The following is a 15,885-nucleotide window of genomic DNA, read 5'->3' on the forward strand; positions in this document are numbered from 1 at the left end:
TTAGAGATCGCACGGGGCTTTGCGCTCGCCTGGGCTACTCTTGCTTTGTAAACCTGTGCACTGAAATCAGCAGGTATGTGCGGTGGGGGCTGCTGCTGCAGGTGGTCTTCAAGGGAAGGGTCCCCAAGGCCGCCCTTCAGATTAGAGTGCACCTGAGGAACTTGTCTAAAATCAGCTGCAAGCTTGAGTCATCCTCTGTCAAAAGCTCCAGGTCCTGCCTTCCAAACATTCCATTCCATGGCTCTTTCCCTCACTTGGGACAATGACAGTGGAATAGCTATGCCTCTCTGTCCCTATTTGCAGAAAAAGGCTTTAAGTTCCTTGCAGGAAAGGAAGACAGGCTGCAAATAAGCTTCTTCCTCTCTGGCTCTGCCTCAGTGTCCCCTTCCCCTCTTATTCCTACTGAACAGTGGAGGAGGAATCCTGGCTGAGCATCCTCAAGGGGACAGAAATGGCTTGGCTTGGATTCCCATGTCCAAAAGAGCCTGTGACTGCTCAGAGCCAAGATTTATGGGCCCCTTTCTTTGCTCTGAGTTGGAGATTTGTATCTAGGGGTAAAGTTCTTGGACAAAGTTGGCATTCCACTTACTAAAGCAAGGTTTTATACCCACCTTTTCATTTTCCGTCTAAAATGAGAATGCCTGGGGCTTCAAGCCCTGTTCACATATTATAGCTCAATACATTCTGAATATATTGTATACATGAGCCAATGTATTCACGTTGCAGCTGAAACGAGGGTACATGTGGGGTTTGCATCAGACGTTCAACTATAAATGTGTTCATGGTATCATGAGAAATTCTCCCTGTGGAACACCATTTCCTTCTGCTGAGAAAGGGGGCTGGATCAGGATGGGCTTGAGGTGGGAAAGCTCTGTGTTTACTTATTAAAATATGGGCTACTTTTGCTCAAGGCAGCTTGAAAAGGTTAGGTATACTCTACTTTCTTGCTTCTGTCATTTTGCCTTAAATAGCCTGATGCCTAACTTTTCTTGGCATGGCTCTGGAGTAGGATCTATTAGAAAAGGAAAGAGAAGTTGGCTGTTCCATCTTGCTGTGGTATACTGTGAGGTTGTCTGTCATTAGATGTTTTACCATGACATGCCTCTGCAATTGGCAGCCATAGATGCACGTGAAACATTAGGAGCAGAAACTACCAGACCACGCAGCCTGGAAAACTCACAACAGCTAGTTGAACATCTTCAACAATGCATGTGTTCATTTACAAGGAGCATACGTACATAGCTCATTCAAATGCTTGGATTAATTTCATCATCAGAAAAATGCTGTTTTGTACAGATGCTTCAGTAGGAGTCTATGTGTGCTGTTCTCGCTGGGAATGTATAGCTGTTAAATAGACTATGGGAGGGAGGCTGATTCTGCAAAAGATGGTGTTCTTGTTACCTGCTGCTAGGGCAACTTTAATAGTGATTCAGCAGTGATTCAGCTAAGCAGCAATAAATCAGCTCGGAGGCAAAAGGTTTTTATCAATAAAAAAAGTCTTTACTGCAATACCAAAGAATCTCCACTTTTACTTTTGCTAGTGCAGCCGCGCAGGGCGAGGGACCCCACAGGGTTCTTATAGGACTTTCAAAGTGTTACAACAAAGCAGGGTGATCAGATACACAATACAGGGCATTTAAGAACAAAGAAAAATGCTGTAAAACACAGTACATAGTACTTGGAAGACAATGAATGAAAGTCTGCAAAGTCTCGTGATCTTATGCTACTAGTGAGACTTTGCAGCGGCAGTGGAACTTGAGGCAGGAAAGGAGTCTTTATCTTGGGTGCTGATGAAGTTGGCTAGCCCCTCCCCCCTGACGTGGGTACCCTCATGTAAGATTTTAAGAACCAGGAAAACCATTCCTGCTGGCACATAGACTTTTCCCTGCTCAGTGATCCACCACCCATCATCATTAAACTTTAAATCTTCTGCTTCAGCAAATTGACTCTCTTGTCCTGTATATATTGGGTCGAGGGCTGGCAGAGCGGGGATCGAAGGGAGCACTAGCTTATCTGGGAGCTGAGTTACCTTCTTTGCTGCCGCATCTGCCATCCGATTTCCCTTGGTCACAGCTGAATCCCCTGTTGTGTGGGCTTTGAAATGTATTACAGAGACTTCAGTGGGTAGATGTACTGCATCCAGGTCACTGATTTGGGGGGGTGTTCTTTATTGACCTCCCATTCGTTGTCAGCATTCCCCGTTGTGCCCATAATTCCCCAAAAGCATGCAAAACCTCGAAGGCATAACAATAGTCAGTGTAAATGTTTACTCTCAGGTCTTTCCCATGAAACAGGGCTTGGGCAGATAAGAGATGGTGATAGAGCTGCTGCCTTGATTGCTTCCCCTAGCAAATTACTGCGTAGCCCATGTACCGGGACCCTGATTCCATGAAGCTGATGTCATCCATCCAAAATTCCCAGTCGGGATCTGGCAATGGGGTATCTTTTAAATAAATTCTGGCTGCATAGGTCAGATCCATGGTTTCAATGCAGTCATGGTCTATAGTTTCAGAGGGGCCTGGGAGCAAAGTGGCAGGGTTCAATCTAGCAGAGACTTCACAGTGGACCCCTGAGCTAACTATCAAGATAGTTTGGTATCTGGTGATATGCTGTTGAGTAAGCCAGTGACCCCCCTTTTTGTTCCAAAACTGCTGAAACAGTGGGGAGCACGTAAATGGTTAGGGGGCACTCAAAGTAAATTTCAGGACATCCTCAACTAGCAGGCAAGAGGGACCAATGGCTCTTAGACAAGCTGGCCAGCCAGTTGCTACCAGATCCAGCTGTTTGGATAGATAAGCCACTGGTCTATAGGTGTTTGCAAAGTCCTGGGCTAAAATGCCCTTTGCAATGCCAGACTGCTTGTATAGAAACAGGAAGAATTGTTTTGTCGGGTCTGGGAGACCTAAAGCCAGGGCTTCCAACAGAGCATACTTGATTCCCTGAAATGTGATTCTCTGCTCTGGTGTCCATTCAAGACGCAGCGTTTCTGGCCCCTGTAACATTTCATGCAGGGGCTTAGACAGAGAAGCATACCCAGGGATCCAATTTCGCGTATATCCCGCCATTCGCAAAAACTTTCTGAGACCTTTCCTGGTTCTGGGAGTTGCATTTGGAATACCGCATCCTTTCTGGATGATGTCAGAACCCTCTCCCGCCTCTGAATGTGATATCCCAAATACAACACAGAAGGCTGAGTAATCTGTGCTTCAGACTGGGAAAACCTAAACCCCTCAAACATCAAAAAGTTCAGCAGGCTAATAATGCCCTCCAAACAAGGGGGTTCAGACACAGCAGAAAGTAACATACTGCAAGAGATGGGTGCCCTCCGGGGGGTCCCACCCCTGCAGACGGCATTCCAGTGCCGTTCCAAACAACGTGGGGCTATTCTTGAAACCTTGGGGTAGGGACCACCATTGGAATTGAGTTTTCCGGCCATCAGGAAATGTCCACTCGAATGCAAACAGGGCGCGAGACTCTGGGGTAATCACGACCGAGAAGAATGCATCCTTCACGTCCAAGCAAGTGAAAAATGCATGTTCAGGGGGTAACAAGGTCAACAGTATGTAGGGGTTCAGGACCACAGCGTAGAGATCCTCAGTGATCTCATTGATTTTCCTTCTTTTCCACACCAATGACTGGCATGTTAAAGGGGGAGGAACACTCCACAAGAATCCCCAAATGCAGTAAATTATCCAAGGTGAGCTGTAAGCCAAGGTGGACCCTGGGAGCCAGGAAATATGGCTTCTGCAGCACAGGCAGGGCATCAGGCTTCAAACACACATGCACAGGAGGGGACATTAGGGGCTTGGATGATGTTCTCAACATCCCAGACAATTGGATTCACTGCCTGCAGGACCAGTGCTAGGATCGGAGGAGCAGACGGGAGACACCAATGCCAGAACACCCTCGATTTCCAGGTCAAGAACAAGGGAACAGCCAGAGGCAGAAAAAGAAATAGAAGCATGCAATTTAGATAGGAGGTCCTGACCCAGGAGAGAGATAGGGCAGTCCTCCATGCTGAGGAAGGAATGTTCAGTGGCTACACAACCCACAGACACAGAGTGGGGGCAAGGCAGGGGACCAACTGTGCCTATCCACTAACCCCAACCAACCGCACTTTCTCTCCCGTTTCTTTGAATGGGACCCGAGAGTTAAGAACAGAGTAGGAAGCCCCCATGTCAACTAACATGGGAATAGAGAATCCCCTCACATTGACCGGGATGACATGGTCATTTTGTGGCAGAGTCAGGGAAGTAACCGGGGCTAAGATGGGATCATTCCCAAAGAAGCATCCAAACTGTTGAGCTCGGCACATGCTCTGGGGTTATGGCCTTGTTCGGCGGTAATGATGGAAATGCACAGGCAGGAATTTGTACAGAATCGTCAGGAGCCGGGGAATGGGAGAGGTCAGGGTCAGAACTCTGGATATGGCCAGAGGTTAAGTGGGCAAACGGTCTCCACAATGGGGAAATGGGGACAGGGAGCCCCCTCCACCTCAGTCTGAGGGGCGACGGGGTCAAGGGGCTCCACATCAGTGACCGCCAGGACAACAGGACCAGAAGAGGATTGGGAAATCCCAGTTGCTGGTTTGGCAAGGCGTGGGGCAGGAACGGGGTAGGAGGCTGAAACAGGCTGCTCTGTACTAGGCACACTTTATGTGTGGATTCTTGTTAAGCGGCAAAAATCTAAACATTCCTCGAGCTGCCTAAGTTCAGAAGGGCGCTGCCTGAGGAGGGCTTCTAGCTCCCCTACTCCATGGTGCTGTGGGTCTACAGGATCAGGGGAAAGGGTGGCAGTTTTTTCAAGCCCAAAAGTCCTAAATTCTGCCTACATATCAAGGTTCTGCCACTGCTCAGGCACCGTGTTACAGGGAGCCCTTGGCTAGAACCTGATGGGACTTGGGCACCCCTAGTGCACGTTCCCAAATTCCTGAGGGTAAGGGTGAGCGAACAAGGGTCAGGGCTGGGAATATGGGGCAGACTCACATCCAGAGTCATTTCTGGTTTGTGGAGGGGAGTGGGATTCTGCCACAACCCGGGCTGCACAATCTCTCTTTCAGTGTCCGGTTTCTCTACAGTAGGCACACTGGTCCTGGGACAAGATAGAATTGCGGGGGACAGAGGGGGGCTACGGGAGAACCCCCTTGCCCCAGACCCCTCACGGGAACCTTGTCTCCCACCCGCAGCCCCCTGCAGAGCTCCCACTAACTGGTGGTGGCGAGCCGCTTTGCTGTCCTGCTTGGAGGAGCTCCCCCAGGACTTTAATGATATTATTGCCAATTCTATTTAGCCTTTTCTGTATGTCCAGGGCACTACCACCAATAAAGATACTATTCAACAAGGACCGGTTGGCTTGATCATCAGGATCCAACACCGTCCACCTGTGGCGTTCGGAACGGATGCGTTCCATGAACACCAAGGGCGGTTCATCCTTTCCCTGAATCAGGACATGCAGTTTGGATAAATCATGGATAAATTCTTGGATGCACATGAAGTTCTCCACTATGCCTAAATCTCTTTCCACACTCTGAGCACTCAAAAGGTTTCTCCAAGGTGGGGGTTTGTCGATCCTGTTGAAAATCAATACTGTTATGGAATGTCTGTTCACATTTATGTGTCTTCCTATTAGAGAAATTCTTATGGGCTTTCTTTCCAGTGTGCTTTTGCAAATGGACAACATCTTGAGTTTCACCTGAGACATTCAACTCCCAGTCCAAGCATTTGTATGTTTCCACTGCTATGTCAACTGCACTATGGGAATCTCCCTTTTGGAAAGGAATGTTTTTTTCCGTCATCTTTTTTCCATGGCTTTGCTCTTGCCTCTCTACTCTCTCTTGATTCATGAAGTGACACTGAGATTCTTCTTCCTTGTCTCTTTCCAGTGAAAATCCGTGGAATTCCCCAAGCATCTCCTTGACATTTTCTGCTGGAACAGAGAGATCGAATCAGCAGTCATGTAAGGGGATGAGCCACCAATCAGCCACTCTACGTTAATGGATGTGCGTTTTGTTTCCATGGTCAAAATTCCTCATTCCCATCCTCTCAACCTGAGCCAGTCATCACATCTTTTCTCCAGCCAGGGACTCCAGTAGTGCTGTTTATATATTCTATCACACCCCTCTTCCAAACTTCCCAAATCTACTTCTAGGGAATAGATGGCATAGAATATTTCCTCCTCCCTTCACATTTTACTTGCCATGCAGATATTTTCATGATTAGATACAACAATGAACCCTTCTGGTTGTTGGAGTTTCTCTGGCTGCGTGGCCGCGGTCTGGTAGATCTTGTTCCTAACGTTTCACCTGCATCTGTGGCTGGCATCTTCAGAGGTGTATCACAGATAGCACCCTGTTACACACTGTGTCTAGCGAGTAGAGGACACAACATTTTATTTGAAAATACTGAAATTCTGGACAATTCGGAAGGTTACTATGTCAGACTGCACAGGGAGGCCATTAAAATTCACAAACACCAAGACAACTTCAACAAGAAGGAAAAGACTGAGAATTAACAAAGCTTGGCTACCAGTACTTAAAAACACCAGAATTAAAGGCAAAGGGCATGTTAAGTTCATGGACGATGGACTCCACCCAAACACAGGATTTGCATTCACCAATACTGTGGCTGCTGCAGGGAATGCAAATGTGACTACGCTGCAAATGGACTGACAGCCCCACCCGCAATACAATGCACTCATCCACACCTTTGCATAGCAGTTCCACCCAAACACTTAGTGACTGGTTTCCCGCCCTGGGACATGGACAATATATACCCCACTAAACATTCTCTTCTCACTAGACACAGTGTGTAACAGACTGCTCTCTGTGATACACTTCCGGAGATGCCAGCCACAGATGCAGGCAAAATGTTAGGAACAAGATCTATCAGACCACAGCCACACAGCCCAAGAAACCCACAACAACCAATTGAATCCAGCCGGCGTGAAAGCCTTCGACAATACAATGAACTTTTCGATTACAGTATATACTCGTGTATAAGTTGACCCGCATATAAGTCAAGGAACCTAATTTTACTACAGGAAAATGGGAAAACTTATTGACTCGCGTATAAGTCGAGGGTGGGAAATGCAGCAGCTACTGGTAAATTTCAATAATAAAAATAGATACCAATAAAATTACATTAATTGAGGCATCAGTAGGTAAAATGTTTTTGAATATTTATTTAAAAGAAAAACAGTAAACTAGCTCTGTAAGCCCTGATTCTCTCTTTAAATCCACTCGGGGGGAGGGGTGATTTAAAGGGAGAATCTGGGGGAAATTTGAGGGTACCTGTCAGGGGAGGAATGTTTATGTTAGCAGTACCAACTTTTCAGAGTATCTTTAGGAGACCCTCATGATGATACCACCCAGGTTTGGTGAAGTTTGGTTCAGGGGGTCCAAAGTTATGGACCCTCAAAAGGGTAATCACATCTACTATTAGCTTCCTTAGGGAAACAATGGGGGATGGGAGCACTAAATTTGGGGTTCAAATTTCACTAAACCTGGTGGTATCATCAGGATAATCTCTTGCTGATACCAGCCAGGTTTGGTGATGTTTGGTTCAGGGGATCCAAAGTTATGGACCCTCAAAATGTAGCCCCATCTACTATTAGCTCCCATTGGAAACAATGGGGGATGGGGCGCTTCCTTTGGGGGTCCATAACTTTGGACCCCCTGAACCAAATTTCACCAAACTTGGCTGGTATCATAAGGAATGTCACTGGATGATACCCTGAAATTTTGGTGCCACTAGACTAAAAACTGTGCCCCCTGGCGGCCGACAAAATAAAAACCCTAAAATATTTTTTAAAATACACCTCACTCGTGTATAAGTCGAGGTGGGTTTTTTCAGCACAAAAATGTGCTGAAAAATTTGACTTATATACAAGTATATATTGTATACAGTTTCCATCCTGGGATCGTCACAGACATCAGAACCTGGACTGAGCCTCACAAAATACATTTCATGGGGTCAGGAGGGGAGCACCTAATTTCGTGAGTCCTACATTCCAACAGGGACCCCCACTGTTTTTTCAAGAGGTGCCAGTTGTTGGTGGGGCAGTTAAGGATCAAAGGCATCTAGGACACGGCTATAAGGAATGGTTACTGGGTTTTTGGCCTTGGTAAACCTTTTCCACTTTTCCCTGGAATTCTGACATGGCAGGGCGGACACAGCAATGAAATGGCTGCTGCGGGAGGTGGAACCAGCCACAACATGATTGCCACAGTGTACATTCCAGAACTGCGGTGGCAAGTACTGTCAAAGCATCGTGTTCAGGGCTCTAGGAAATAGGAGGTGGGGCTTTGTCCTCATCCAGCAGGGGTATTCTCAAGTTAAGATCCCCTATCCTCTGGAATATCCAATATTTAAGAAAACCGCAGCCACTCAAGAGCCATCTCCCAGATTCCAGGCTCCAGAAATCCTCTGGAGCCAGTAACCAGCAGGCTTTATCATTAAACTGGCTCCAGAAATCCTCTGGAGCCAGTAACCAGCAGGCTTTATCATTAAACCAAAACCAAGAGTTGTAAGAAGTGGGGCAGGCCTAAAATGGACACTGAAAGAAGGAGAGGAGTCCCTCCTCAGAAATCATGACAGCCAGAAACTGCACTCTGGAAGGAGATATTCTGGGAGAGGCGTCCGTTTTTAAAGATCAACAAGTGCCCTATAGGACCCTTCTGTGTACTGTAATTGCGTTATTGTGTGCATAAAGCAGGTATTATGGGCCTTTTATCAATGTAGATTATTTTAATAATATGTAGATTATTTATAATAAATACATGTGTATATTTGATACTTAACAGTTTTATATTTAGTTGTCCCTTTAACTATTTCTTAACTTGTTGATACTTAATACTAGCTGCATGTGGAAGAGTGGGGAATCAAACCCGGTTTCTCCAGATTTTCTTCTCAGCCCAGTTGGCAACTCCATATATAATTTCACCTCAGCTGCCTTGCAACAATTTAGGCCATTGGCCCTTCTGCTCCAGCAAAGTGTAGGTCGCAGTTCTCTAAGGTTCAAGATATCTGCCTTTCCATTGCTGTTATTTGAGATTCCCTAATTATTCCTTAAGCAGACCATTAATCATGAGAGCTGTCATGGTATAGTGTTGAAAGTGCTGGACTGTAATCTGGAGCAATGGATGTCAATTCCCACCCATAAATATAAAGCCTGCTGGGTGACCTTGGACAAGTCACAGTTCTCTCAGAACTCCCTCAGCCCATGCCGAGGCAGGCAATGGCAAACCACTTCCCAATATTCCTTGCCATGAAATCTCCTCAAAGGTTGTCATAACTCAGCCGTGACTTGACAGCAAACACACACACACACAAACAATATGAATTAAATTAAATGTTGGCTTTAAATATTGATATCCCATCTTTCCAATAAAGTGTTAAAAGACAGTTAATTAAACAGAGATAAATTTGGATGTATATACAAGGGCTCCTTCCACACATGCAGAATAATGCACTTTAAATCCACTTTCACAATTGTTTGCAAGTGAATTTTGCTATTCTGCACAGTAAAATCCAGCTGCAAAGTGCATTGAAAGTGGACTGAAAGTGTGTTATTCTGCATGTGCGGAAGGGGCCTAAATTTCAGAAGAAAATCAGCTTGTGTGTCAGAGATTACAGCAAAGCTTTTGACTGTGTGAATCATGAAAATTTAGGATCACTTTGATGGGCAACATGTACTCTGGACCACGGGCTACTATTAGGACACACTGTGGAGAAACAAAAAGATGTTAGGAAATGATGTACTTAAACTCCCAATCTCTTCAATCTGTATGCAGAACATATCATAAGGAAGGCTGAATTAGATTTAGATGAAGGGGGAGTGGAAATTGAGGGGGTGGGGATGGTGGGGAGGAACAATGAGAAATTGAGATATGTACATGCAAGGACATAGGTAAGGGGGTTCTCGGGTTCAACCCCACCATTACATGTCTGAAGCTCCACCACCGTTTGTGGCCTTGTTTTTTAAGTATTTTTTTATTTTTGGCCTGCAGGGGGCACAGTTTTTAGGCTAGCAGCACCGAAATTTCAGGGATTTGTTGGGGGACAATCCTGATGGAAACCATCCTAGTTTGGTGAGGTTTGGTTCAGGGGGTCCAAAGTTATGGACTCCCAAAGGGGTGCCCCATCCCCCATTGTTTCCAATAGGAGCTAATAGGAGATGGGGGCTACACATTTGAGGTCCATAACATTGGTCCACATAAACCAAACTTCTCCAAACCTGGGTGGTATCATCAGGAGAGTCTTCTACTGATTCCACCCAGGTTTTGTGAAGTTTGATCTAGGGGGTCCAAAACTATGGACTCCCAAAGGGGGTGCCTCCATCCCCCATTGTTTCCAATGGGAACTAACAGAAGATGGGGGCTACCTGAAACAACTTCTATTGAAAGTTAAGGGAGGAAGTGCCAAAGCGGGACGACAGTTGAACATCAAGAAGAAAAAAGTGATGACTGCTGGAGTTACACAGCTTTAAGGCAGACAATGAGCAAACTGAAATTGACCAAGACTTTCTATTCCTTGGCTCCACCATCAATCAAAACGAATCAGAAGGAGATTGAGACTATGAATGGCAGCCCATGAAAAAGTTAAAAAAGATTCTTAATTGTAAGGATGTGTCACTGGCAACCAAGATCTAGTTAATTCAGGCCATAGTGTTCTCTATTACTATGTATGGGTGTGAAAGCTGGACGATGAAGAAAGCTTACGGGAAAGAAGATTCATTTGAAAAGGGGTGTTGGAAGAGGGTATTACAGATGCCATAGACTCTCCCCCCACCCCACCCCCGCACTACAAAAAAATCAGTTCCAGGTCAAATCAAGCTAGGACAGTCTTCTGAAGCTAAAATGACTAAACTGAGGATGTTGTACTTTGGTCACATAACAAGACAACAGTCATTAGAAAAAGACAATAATGCTGGGTGTTACAGCCACCTTGGGACACAATAAAAAAAAACCAAAGTCCCAGCAAGGTACGTTTGGTCTCCCGTGGGTCTGTGAGGGAAGCTGCCATTTTTGGAGACTCAGGTTTTATTGTTTTATGGGTTCTGCTGGTGTTTTATGGTTACAGTTTTATGGTTGCAGGGGGCAAGTGTTTTTCTGCTGTTATTGTTTAGTTTTACTGATTTGTACTTTGCCCTGAAGCCTTTTGGGATGGGTGGCCTAGAAGTCTCAAACAAACAAACAGCCAATAAGACTTTAGATATGAGAGAATAAGGTATAAATTGGAGAAAAGGTTTATTCAGAATGAAAGGATCTCTGCTGGATCCTGGAGGTTGAAAGTAGTTTACAAAAGCAAAATGCAGGCATTCATACAAGTTCACAAGTTGTTAGAGGCGCATCACTGCAACCTCATCGATGACATTGTTTTTGTCCACAAAACATAAACTGTACACTCTGTATTGTTGTTCTTCTATTATCAAAAGACTCCGTGTCAGAGTTATGGCCCAAGAGCAAACCAACATCCGTCATTTAATATCCCCTGATGTTCTATCAACCCAGTGATGTTTATTATTATTAGCCTTTACTGGCATTAGAAAAAGGGGGGGGAAAGAAAACGAAACAGAGAAAGACCGGAATTACAACACACATCTATATATATAAAAAGCTAACAGTGTATTTGTTGATGATAGTATACCTCAGTAACTGCTGGGCCAATTCCTCTGAAAATTCCCAGCCACAATAGTCAGCCAGGCGAGAGTGTTTTTAGATGTTCACATACCTGAAATTTCATACCTGGCCCAGGTAAAACACCTTTTTCCTGGCGCTCCATGGTGAAGGACATGCAGCTGCCTGTGTGTAACTGTCACCCTTAGAATGTTCATGCAGCTTAGAATGTTCACTCAGATGGCCAGATATCAGCAGTGGAAACAGTACAGAGGCAGTAACTCGAGTGGACGTGAAACACATACACACACATACACACGAGGGACAGAGAAGGGAGGGAGAGGGAGGGGTGACATGCAAGGGAAGAGAAGTGAGAGAGGGGAGAGAGTGAGGGGTGGCAGGGGGCCCAGCATCTTGATATGACCCACCCACCCTAGCAGAGGGAAAGGGAAGGGAGGGGGAGGGGTGGCATGCAAGGGAAGAGAAGTGAGGGAGGGAAGAGAGTGAGGGGCGACATGCAAGAGACGGGAGGGAGGGGCCAGGCACCCTAGATTCCCTGAATACTGGGGTTACAGTTAAGAAAACCAGGCACGCATTACTCAGGAGTAAGCTCGGTACAGCAACCGTGACATACCCCTCAGAAGCGACACCCATTGCCACCAACCAAACTTACTCCCAGGTAAAGGATCATGACCAGCCAGCCTAGATGTGTGGGAGGAATGCCTTTCCATCCCCCCCCCCCGGAAAGTGGGCACACACATCAATGACATCGCACAGTATCAGGCTGCGTGTTTGCATGAGCACGTACGGCTGGCCTCTGCAATTGATTTGCTGCTACTGTTCCTTTCCCATTTCACCAACGCGTGGCCGGGCCCCGCTAGTTAAATCTAAAATTGATACTGCAAGTAAATGTTTCAAGGGCAGCTACAGAAACATGCTACATTCCAATCATAATATATTGTAATATTACAGTAAAGTGTTAGAATAAGGTGGCATAATGAAGAAAAGTTAATTACATTTACTCTAAACGTACATAGACCCATTAATGGGTTATTTACATTTGATTATTTCAAGGAGAAAGTTTGCAACAATCTCAGGGTTGGCGTTGTTCAAAAGGATCAGAATAGCAACCGATTCTGCAAGGGCCATAGTAAATAGTGGGATGGAATTCACATCATTTGCATCCTCTAACTCTCTTGGTTCTTGAGCAGTGAAAGAAAGAATGGGCTATAAGGTTTCAATCTGGAAGGTTAGATTGCAGGAGCAAAGATCTTTGAGTTTTTTTTTAAGCTTACTGAACCTGCCCACGGAAAAGAAAAGAGGAGGGCATAACATTAAAATCTGGCAGAGGGTGCCCAAAGCTTCTGTCGATTGTGTTGGATTAATCCAAAGATAATTAGATAGTTAGCTACTTGACCTTAGGGCGGAGGTATTGCTAGACTAAGGGGTGAGCATGTCCTTTTGGCTGCCTTGATCAGTGTTTGGAATTCCACGTCAAGAAGTTTCATTTTCAGGGTGTTATAAGCCTCACTAGTGGTGAGCATACTAAGCGATTCCAAGTAAAGGCCAATAGATTCAATTTTATTTTTGATAATATTGGACCAAAACATTGATTTATCAAATCGAATAAATAATAATAATAATAATAATTTACTATCCTGTAAAAAAAAAGAATGAGAAAGGGTTACCTTATACTAAAAAACAAGACAGCACCATATAACAATGTGCATTGAAAAGGGAAAGAGGGATTCCATTTGACCACCCCAAAAGGCTACGCTGGGGATAATTGGACCTGTATGGACATCTGTGTGGGTTGTGGACTGTGATGAGAAGGACAACTGCCACAGCAACGCGTGGCAGGGCCCGCTAGTATATTATAATATTACAGTAAAGTGTTAGAATAAGGTGGCATAATGAAGAAGAGAAAAGTTAATTACATTTGCTCTAAACATACATAGACCCATTAATGGGTTATTTACATTTGATTATTTCGAGGAGAAAGTTTGCAACAATCTCAGGGTTGGCGTTGTTCAAAAGGATCAGAATAGCAACCGATTCTGCAAGGGCCATAGTAAATAGTGGGATGGAATTCACATATTTGTCTCTAACTCTCTTGGTTCTTGAGCAGTGAAAGAAAGAATGGGCTATAGTTTCAATCTGAGTTAGATTGCAGGAGCAAAGTCTTTGAGTTTTTTTCGAGCTTACTGAACCTGCCACGAAGAAAAGAGGAGGGCATAACATTAAATCTGGCAAGTGCCAAAGCTTGTCGTTGTGTTGGATTAACCAAGGTAATTAGATAGTTAGCTACTTGACCTTAGGGCGGAGGTATTGCTAGACTAAGGGGTGAGCATGTCCTTTTGGCTGCCTTGATCAGTGTTTGGAATTCCACGTCAAGAAGTTTCATTTTCAGGGTGTTATAAGCCTCACTAGTGGTGAGCATACTAAGCGATTCCAAGTAAAGGCCAATAGATTCAATTTTATTTTTGATAATATTGGACCAAAACATTGATTTATCACATCGAATAAATAATCATAATAATTTACTATCCTGTAAAAAAAAATGAATGAGGCTGGAGGAGTCGTGTTGGTAATGGATTTTAAGCCAGTATTTGAATGCTCTTAGCCAACCCAAAGTCTCAAATGTAATCTGTCCTATTTCCAGGCATAAAGCAGCAAAGTAAAGAAAAACGTAAGTAGGTAGGCTCCATTATTTTGTGCAAAATTTGGATTATGTAAAGTGTTAATAGTTTTATTAACTGTAGAGGGACCCCAAATTGGGGGACCCTCGAGTACAGTAACTGTAATCCAATTTTGGCATTAAATGCACCTTTTACTGCTGCAGGGATGTACCTATTGCCTGTGTTGTACAAGAAATGAGAGACTGCTCTTAAGCTGCTAAGAGGCCATGGTTGAGGGAAAAGATTATATGTGGAAGCCAAGACAGATTATAAAGAAATACTCTGCTTTAGGGAGATGACCTCGGCATTACAAGTTAACCCAGCGATGTTAGGAGTTGTGATTCTCCCATTCCTGCAATCCACATTTCAAAAACTGATTCTAGTTTTGAAATGTAAAACCACAAAAGGGGTCCTATTACATTTCACAGTGTTCAGAGTGCAACAAGATAGATTCTTTTCACATACAAATAGCTGTTTTATCGGTAAATGTGCCGATGAAGCAATAAACCGGTAAATAAACATTTCAGTGGCTTTTCTAACCAGCTGAGTATAGAGGTAAAGTTCTAAAATAAACTATATATAAGAACAAGGACGTTGTAATATTCTGCTATCAATGTGAAAGTGCTATCTTTTACCATTTTGAATCCTGTATTTTTTAAACTAGTCTATTTTGTATGCCAATGTTAAGGCTTTCAAATTGAGGACATCTTGCTTTATATCCCTCTAAAGCAGTTCCTCACCAGGGAAAACTTGTCAGTTTTCTCTTTAGCAAGAAGAAATGTTATATCAGTGGAATAAACATGAACTTTCTTGTCTTATAATATAAAAACAAAATTCTAGGTTTTGGTCTCCTACAGTTTCCCCGCTAAAAAATTCTCTAATCATCTAAATAAATCCAACAGAATTCTTTGCACACCTTTTTTTTTTTTTTTTTTTTAAAAAAATCCTCTAGCTCAATCTATACTCATAAGTTATAAGTTTTTGCATACCCACCAATAGTTATTTCAGACATTCTATCTTTGTTCTGAAATATCTGTTGCTTCACATCTGTAAAAAGAGAGAAGGGTTTGTTAGTATTTCCAGTTTCATGCAATTTGTATTATATGAAAGTTTTATTAGTTTCATTTATAATAGTATATTTGTATTATTCTCATCAGCTTAAAAGTTAATCGGTTAATAATTCCCATGTTTTGGAAGTTAGTATTCTATCTGCTTCAATTATTTGGTTATGTCTCTCTGACAGATATCTAAACCAAAGCAGTCCATTTTTGACTTATTCTCTAGAGTCCTTGTTCTTTAATTGGTTTGATAGCTTCTGTCCATTCACTGTATAATATGACATTTTATCTCTCCCATTCTTCTAACGTTGGAATATATAACTGCTTTCCAGTGTTTTGCCAAAGTAAGACGAGCTGCTACAGTCATGTATGTGAACACCTGTTTATGTTCTTTCAGTTTCTTTGTTTCCTCTAGTTCAGGATCTAACAGAAAATCAGGAGCCTCCGGAATATAAAGACAGTGTCTTATATATTATTTTTTGCTCCCAAAGATGCGCTATGTCTTATTTTCAGGGGATGTCTTATTTTTCTGTGT

The 15,885-nt window shown here is 43.8% G+C and overlaps 1 protein-coding gene across 1 annotated transcript in view; it reads right to left on the reverse strand.

The window, feature by feature from the left end:
- Nucleotides 1-1,478: 1,478 nt before the first annotated feature.
- LOC125431670 (oocyte zinc finger protein XlCOF6-like) overlaps nt 1,479-15,885 on the reverse strand; it is a 59,943-nt gene continuing 45,536 nt past the window's right edge. Inside the window, exon 10 of the transcript XR_007244332.1 lies at nt 1,479-5,545. The gene's annotated coding sequence lies outside the window, so the exon portion shown is untranslated. The remainder of the gene's footprint in view (nt 5,546-15,885) is intronic.

This window comes from Sphaerodactylus townsendi, linkage group LG04, assembly GCF_021028975.2.
Source record: "Sphaerodactylus townsendi isolate TG3544 linkage group LG04, MPM_Stown_v2.3, whole genome shotgun sequence".
Taxonomy (NCBI): Eukaryota; Metazoa; Chordata; class Lepidosauria; order Squamata; family Sphaerodactylidae; genus Sphaerodactylus; species Sphaerodactylus townsendi.